This window comes from Schistocerca serialis, unplaced genomic scaffold, assembly GCF_023864345.2.
Source record: "Schistocerca serialis cubense isolate TAMUIC-IGC-003099 unplaced genomic scaffold, iqSchSeri2.2 HiC_scaffold_645, whole genome shotgun sequence".
NCBI lineage: Eukaryota > Metazoa > Arthropoda > Insecta > Orthoptera > Acrididae > Schistocerca > Schistocerca serialis.
This window is the reverse complement of record NW_026048239.1, coordinates 60,001-67,285: the sequence shown is the minus strand read 5'-3', so window position 1 is coordinate 67,285 and position 7,285 is coordinate 60,001. Positions and strand designations below refer to the sequence as shown.

General features: G+C 52.2%; 2 non-coding genes across 2 annotated transcripts; both read right to left on the bottom strand.

Moving 5' to 3' along the window:
* Positions 1-129: 129 nt before the first annotated feature.
* LOC126448983 (5.8S ribosomal RNA) lies at positions 130-284 on the bottom strand. The gene has a single exon (XR_007584320.1). It is a non-coding gene; the product is annotated as a 5.8S ribosomal RNA (ribosomal RNA).
* Positions 285-635: 351 nt separating this feature from the next.
* LOC126448975 (small subunit ribosomal RNA) lies at positions 636-2,544 on the bottom strand. Its single transcript, XR_007584315.1, has one exon. It is a non-coding gene; the product is annotated as a small subunit ribosomal RNA (ribosomal RNA).
* Between the last annotated feature and the right edge of the window lie 4,741 nt (positions 2,545-7,285).

The window sequence follows — 7,285 nt, the reverse complement described above, 5'->3', positions numbered from 1 at the left end:
CGGTATGCGAACCGCCAGGCGACGGGCGCGCATCGCACGTTTAAGGAGACGCGGCCGGCCCCACAGGCGGCCACGACACTCCCAGGTCTGCGAAGCGGGGCAAACGCCGCGCGCTTCAGTATACGTAGCCGACCCTCAGCCAGACGTGGCCCGGGAACGGAATCCATGGACCGCAATGTGCGTTCGAAACGTCGATGTTCATGTGTCCTGCAGTTCACATGTCGACGCGCAATTTGCTGCGTTCTTCATCGACCCACGAGCCGAGTGATCCACCGTCCTGGGTGATCTTTTCGTAGTTTCCACTATCTCTTTCAAGACAGTTGCATAGGCGGGACTGAGGCGTGTGGCGGCCCCTGTTCCAGCGTTCAGTGTCCAACGGCCTCACGGCCGATGGGCGTCGTACGGCTCCACACCGGAGCGGACAGGCACTCGGGCGAAAGTCATTCAAAACCGGCGCCAGGCGCCAGGTGCCGCAGGCCAGCCGCTCCAGCGCTTCAGCGCTCGTACCACACAACATTGCCGTTAGTTTTGAGACGAACGCGTGGTTCCGCACGCGGCGCACAGCTACTGCGAGCCGTACAGGTAGCGTGTTGCGCGACACGACACGCACATCGAAAGACATGCAGTCTAGTCGGTAATGATCCTTCCGCAGGTTCACCTACGGAAACCTTGTTACGACTTTTACTTCCTCTAAATGATCAAGTTTGGTCATCTTTCCGGTAGCATCGGCAACGACAGAGTCAATGCCGCGTACCAGTCCGAAGACCTCACTAAATCATTCAATCGGTAGTAGCGACGGGCGGTGTGTACAAAGGGCAGGGACGTAATCAACGCGAGCTTATGACTCGCGCTTACTGGGAATTCCTCGTTCATGGGGAACAATTGCAAGCCCCAATCCCTAGCACGAAGGAGGTTCAGCGGGTTACCCCGACCTTTCGGCCTAGGAAGACACGCTGATTCCTTCAGTGTAGCGCGCGTGCGGCCCAGAACATCTAAGGGCATCACAGACCTGTTATTGCTCAATCTCGTGCGGCTAGAAGCCGCCTGTCCCTCTAAGAAGAAAAGTAATCGCTGACAGCACGAAGGATGTCACGCGACTAGTTAGCAGGCTAGAGTCTCGTTCGTTATCGGAATTAACCAGACAAATCGCTCCACCAACTAAGAACGGCCATGCACCACCACCCACCGAATCAAGAAAGAGCTATCAATCTGTCAATCCTTCCGGTGTCCGGGCCTGGTGAGGTTTCCCGTGTTGAGTCAAATTAAGCCGCAGGCTCCACTCCTGGTGGTGCCCTTCCGTCAATTCCTTTAAGTTTCAGCTTTGCAACCATACTTCCCCCGGAACCCAAAAGCTTTGGTTTCCCGGAGGCTGCCCGCCGAGTCATCGGAGGAACTGCGGCGGATCGCTGGCTGGCATCGTTTATGGTTAGAACTAGGGCGGTATCTGATCGCCTTCGAACCTCTAACTTTCGTTCTTGATTAATGAAAACATACTTGGCAAATGCTTTCGCTTCTGTTCGTCTTGCGACGATCCAAGAATTTCACCTCTAACGTCGCAATACGAATGCCCCCGCCTGTCCCTATTAATCATTACCTCGGGTTCCGAAAACCAACAAAATAGAACCGAGGTCCTATTCCATTATTCCATGCACACAGTATTCAGGCGGGCTTGCCTGCTTTAAGCACTCTAATTTGTTCAAAGTAAACGTGCCGGCCCACCGAGACACTCAATAAAGAGCACCCTGGTAGGATTTCAACGGGGTCCGCCTCGGGACGCACGAGCACGCACGAGGCGGTCGCACGCCTTCGGCTCGCCCCACCGGCAGGACGTCCCACGATACATGCCAGTTAAACACCGACGGGCGGTGAACCAACAGCGTGGGACACAAATCCAACTACGAGCTTTTTAACCGCAACAACTTTAATATACGCTATTGGAGCTGGAATTACCGCGGCTGCTGGCACCAGACTTGCCCTCCAATAGATACTCGTTAAAGGATTTAAAGTGTACTCATTCCGATTACGGGGCCTCGGATGAGTCCCGTATCGTTATTTTTCGTCACTACCTCCCCGTGCCGGGAGTGGGTAATTTGCGCGCCTGCTGCCTTCCTTGGATGTGGTAGCCGTTTCTCAGGCTCCCTCTCCGGAATCGAACCCTGATTCCCCGTTACCCGTTACAACCATGGTAGGCGCAGAACCTACCATCGACAGTTGATAAGGCAGACATTTGAAAGATGCGTCGCCGGTACGAGGACCGTGCGATCAGCCCTAAGTTATTCAGAGTCACCAAGGCAAACGGACCGGACGAGCCGACCGATTGGTTTTGATCTAATAAAAGCGTCCCTTCCATCTCTGGTCGGGACTCTGTTTGCATGTATTAGCTCTAGAATTACCACAGTTATCCAAGTAACGTGGGTACGATCTAAGGAACCATAACTGATTTAATGAGCCATTCGCGGTTTCACCTTAATGCGGCTTGTACTGAGACATGCATGGCTTAATCTTTGAGACAAGCATATGACTACTGGCAGGATCAACCAGGGAGCTGCGTCAACTAGAGCTGAGCAGCCGGCCGCCCGGGAGTGTGTCCCGGGGGCCCGCGCGAACACGCAAGCGTCCGCTCAATTATTCTGCAAACAGGAGGAGGCTGAGCTCCCCTGCACAACACACCTCGAAACCCTCTCAGGTCCCGGCGGCGCGCAGCGCCGTCCTAAGTACTTGGTCGGGTTCGAGAGAGGCGCAATCGCCCGGAGTTAGGCGAGTAGACGCTTTAGGTGCGACCACCCGTGCTCCCAACTGAGCTTGCCGCTGCCGACAGAGGCCCGGGAGCGTGCTGTCGTGGCATTGCCGGCGGGAGACAACACGCGCCACCTACGGTGACCGGCAGCTCCAACGCCAGCGCCACAGAAGGACAAAAGCCCTACTTGGGTGCCGAAGCGAACTCTCCCAGCACAGCGCACGCGCCAACACGTCCGCACAGCTGCGATACAAACCACCTGCGAGAACCGCTGGGGCGACCGAGCAGCAGACGGCGTCGCGGCGCCGAGCGCCGGGCGGCGGCGCATCCTCAGCGCACAAAGTCCTCAATCGGACCAGCACACTGCAGATGGCCACCGCGCTTCGCACCGGGCCCGCGAGGACCTACTTTGGCCGCAAGGCGCCGCGAGCAGGGGGCGCCGGCGCGCAGCTGCGCCGCCTGCCGCGTCCGTCGGCCGGCGCGCCTGCCACCGGCCGCCCCCACCAGCCGGCTGTAGCGCGTGCGCCCACGCACCGCGCTGCCAGCACGCCGGGCGGCCCCCCCTCACCGGCCGGGGACGGTCCCACCCAGCCACCGCCGCGTATCGCCTCACACCCAGATCCCCTTTCACGTTCGTGGGCATGGTGGGTCCCCTTTCACGTTCGTGGGCATGGTGGGTATCCCTGAAACAACCGGTTAATAGCTCGACCGATCGTCGCCAACACTGATTCACCTCTAGCGAGAACAACCGCACCACAACGGGTTACCGGTTGTTCATTTGCGTAACGTCACCAGCAAACGTACACGTCCATCGCCATTTGCAACGAGTATTGCATGCCTGTGTCAGGTGTCACAACACACTACGTCTGCCCACATAGACGCAACAACATGTGCACGCCTAGAGAACACGTGGAAGGTAGACCCCGTACGTATGCGGTGTCCATTGCGCGAACGACTGTCAGCCCGCCTCTGCAGCATGTCGCAGATGTGGAACGCGGTGCAACATGCTATCACGGTGTGTGAGAAGAGACGACTACGTCCGAATACACGCTCCACTACATCAACAGACTGCTCATGCTGATCGCCATCCAGGGCGTCCGTTCCTCCCACACGTCTGTATGGCGTACCACACTGCAATCCAGCTCTTATAGGGAGACGACACGTAGCTGCGTGCACAATATTTGGACTGTATGGTCCGCCGTTGCTAGGCGCTGTCGTCATACGGTCACATGGGCCACGATGTATCATTCAGTACATACGGAGCAATGTGCAGTACAGTTTGTGGGTTTTGCGTACATCGGCGGACAGGTGACAGGCCGTACCACAACGTAGGCTGAGTACGTCGGCATGCGAAGGGCATTGAACATGCAAACTTCTCACCGACCAGCTTGCGAAGGCAGGGGGGAAGGGGGGGGGGCATGTACGTCCTGCTGCTATCCACACTACAGTGTATAGCAGGAGCATGTGGAAAGTCAGCAACACCTGCAAGGTGTTTAACATGACGCGATACACAGGGGACCGGGCAGTGCGAGTAGCGAACTATATTGCGAGGGTTGCGGTTAGGCAACACTACACTACTTTAACGGGTTGCATAACAATTACAGAGCAGGTTCAGCGACAACGTGCGTCAGGTTAAGGCGCAATATAGTTTAGGTTACGGCGCACTTTAGGTTAGGTTAAGGCACATTATAGGTTAGAGTTAAGGCACAACATGGGTTACGTTAAGGCACAACATGGGTTACGTTAAGGCACAACATGGGTTAGGTTAAGGCACAACATGGGTTAGGTTAAGGCACAACATGGGTTAGGTTAAGGCACAACATGGGTTAGGTTAAGGCACAACATGGGTTAGGTTAAGGCACAACATGGGTTAGGTTAAGGCACAACATGGGTTAGGTTAAGGCACAACATGGGTTAGGTTAAGGCACAACATGGGTTAGGTTAAGGCACAACATGGGTTAGGTTAAGGCACAACATGGGTTAGGTTAAGGCACAACATGGGTTAGGTTAAGGCACAACATGGGTTAGGTTAAGGCACAACATGGGTTAGGTTAAGGCACAACATGGGTTAGGTTAAGGCACAACATGGGTTAGGTTAAGGCACAACATGGGTTAGGTTAAGGCACAACATGGGTTAGGTTAAGGCACAACATGGGTTAGGTTAAGGCACAACATGGGTTAGGTTAAGGCACAACATGGGTTAGGTTAAGGCACAACATGGGTTAGGTTAAGGCACAACATGGGTTAGGTTAAGGCACAACATGGGTTAGGTTAAGGCACAACATGGGTTAGGTTAAGGCACAACATGGGTTAGGTTAAGGCACAACATGGGTTAGGTTAAGGCACAACATGGGTTAGGTTAAGGCACAACATGGGTTAGGTTAAGGCACAACATGGGTTAGGTTAAGGCACAACATGGGTTAGGTTAAGGCACAACATGGGTTAGGTTAAGGCACAACATGGGTTAGGTTAAGGCACACCATGGGTTAGGTTAAGGCACACCATGGGTTAGGTTAAGGCACACCATGGGTTAGGTTAAGGCACAACATGGGTTAGGTTAAGGCACAACATGGGTTAGGTTAAGGCACAACATGGGTTAGGTTAAGGCACAACATGGGTTAGGTTAAGGCACAACATGGGTTAGGTTAAGGCACAACGTAGGTTAGGTTAAGGCACAACGTGGGTTAGGTTAAGGCACAACGTGGGTTAGGTTAAGGCACAACGTGGGTTAGGTTAAGGCACAACGTGGGTTAGGTTAAGGCACAACATGGGTTAGGTTAAGGCACAACATGGGTTAGGTTAAGGCACACCATGGGTTAGGTTAAGGCACAACATGGGTTAGGTTAAGGCACAACATGGGTTAGGTTAAGGCACAACATGGGTTAGGTTAAGGCACAACATGGGTTAGGTTAAGGCACAACATGGGTTAGGTTAAGGCACAACATGGGTTAGGTTAAGGCACAACATGGGTTAGGTTAAGGCACAACGTAGGTTAGGTTAAGGCACAACGTGGGTTAGGTTAAGGCACAACATGGGTTAGGTTAAGGCACAACATGGGTTAGGTTAAGGCACAACATGGGTTAGGTTAAGGCACAACATGGGTTAGGTTAAGGCACAACATGGGTTAGGTTAAGGCACAACATGGGTTAGGTTACGGCACAACATGGGTTACGTTACGGCACAACATGGGTTACGTTACGGCACAACATGGGTTACGTTACGGCACAACATGGGTTACGTTACGGCACAACATGGGTTACGTTACGGCACAACATGGGTTACGTTACGGCACAACATGGGTTACGTTACGGCACAAATTAGGTTAGGTTACGGCACAAATTAGGTTAGGTTAAGGCACAAATTAGGTTAGGTTAAGGCACAAATTAGGTTAGGTTAAGGCACAAATTAGGTTAGGTTAAGGCACAAATTAGGTTAGGTTAAGGCACAAATTAGGTTAGGTTAAGGCACAAATTAGGTTAGGTTAAGGCACAAATTAGGTTAGGTTAAGGCACGATATAGGTTAGGTTAAGGCACGATATAGGTTAGGTTAAGGCACGATATAGGTTAGGTTAAGGCACGATATAGGTTAGGTTAAGGCACGATATAGGTTAGGTTAAGGCACGATATAGGTTAGGTTAAGGCACGATATAGGTTAGGTTAAGGCACGATATAGGTTAGGTTAAGGTACGATATAGGTTAGGTTAAGGTACGATATAGGTTAGGTTAAGGTACGATATAGGTTAGGTTAAGGTACGATATAGGTTAGGTTAAGGTACGATATAGGTTAGGTTAAGGTACGATATAGGTTAGGTTAAGGTACGATATAGGTTAGGTTAAGGTACGATATAGGTTAGGTTAAGGTACGATATAGGTTAGGTTAAGGTACGATATAGGTTAGGTTAAGGTACGATATAGCGTAGGTTCAGATACACATTGTTGTAGGGAAAGGTGTATTGGGGGGGGGGGCGGCAGGTTCGTTGATAGTGATTATCGTAATTGGATGCCTGCGGTATTATCCGATTTGTCACGTCAGGATGCACTTTTGGCTCATGACAGGCGGCGCTCCGATTCCATGGTTGTGGCAGATCTGTGTCTTTCATTCCTGCCATTGTTTGTGTGCTGTGACAGGAGGCAGTATTGTGATGTTGGGTGCACCACTGTGTAGGACATGTGTGGGTGTTCGTGGCTTAGCTGAGCAATGTGCGGATGTCGGAAGGGTGGGATATTGTGTTTTCTGGGTGGACCTCCCGGTCTGGTAATGATAGTGTGGATTGTGTCATGTGGCGGAGAGGATGCACTGGATGTTCTTCCATGCTGGTGGTTAGATATTGTGTGTGATAAGAGAGTAGTGTGTGATAAGAGTGTCTGGCTGACGTGTGGTTCTCATTGTGTGCAGAGTCTTTCAGCATGTATAGGGACGGTTGTATATATTATCTGTATTCTGATGGCTCTGCATCTATTACTAATCAGTGCCGTGTATACGGTTACTCTAGTTCCAGTCGAAACTGTTCTATCTCTGTACATTAGTGACACTGCGGCTCCACTATG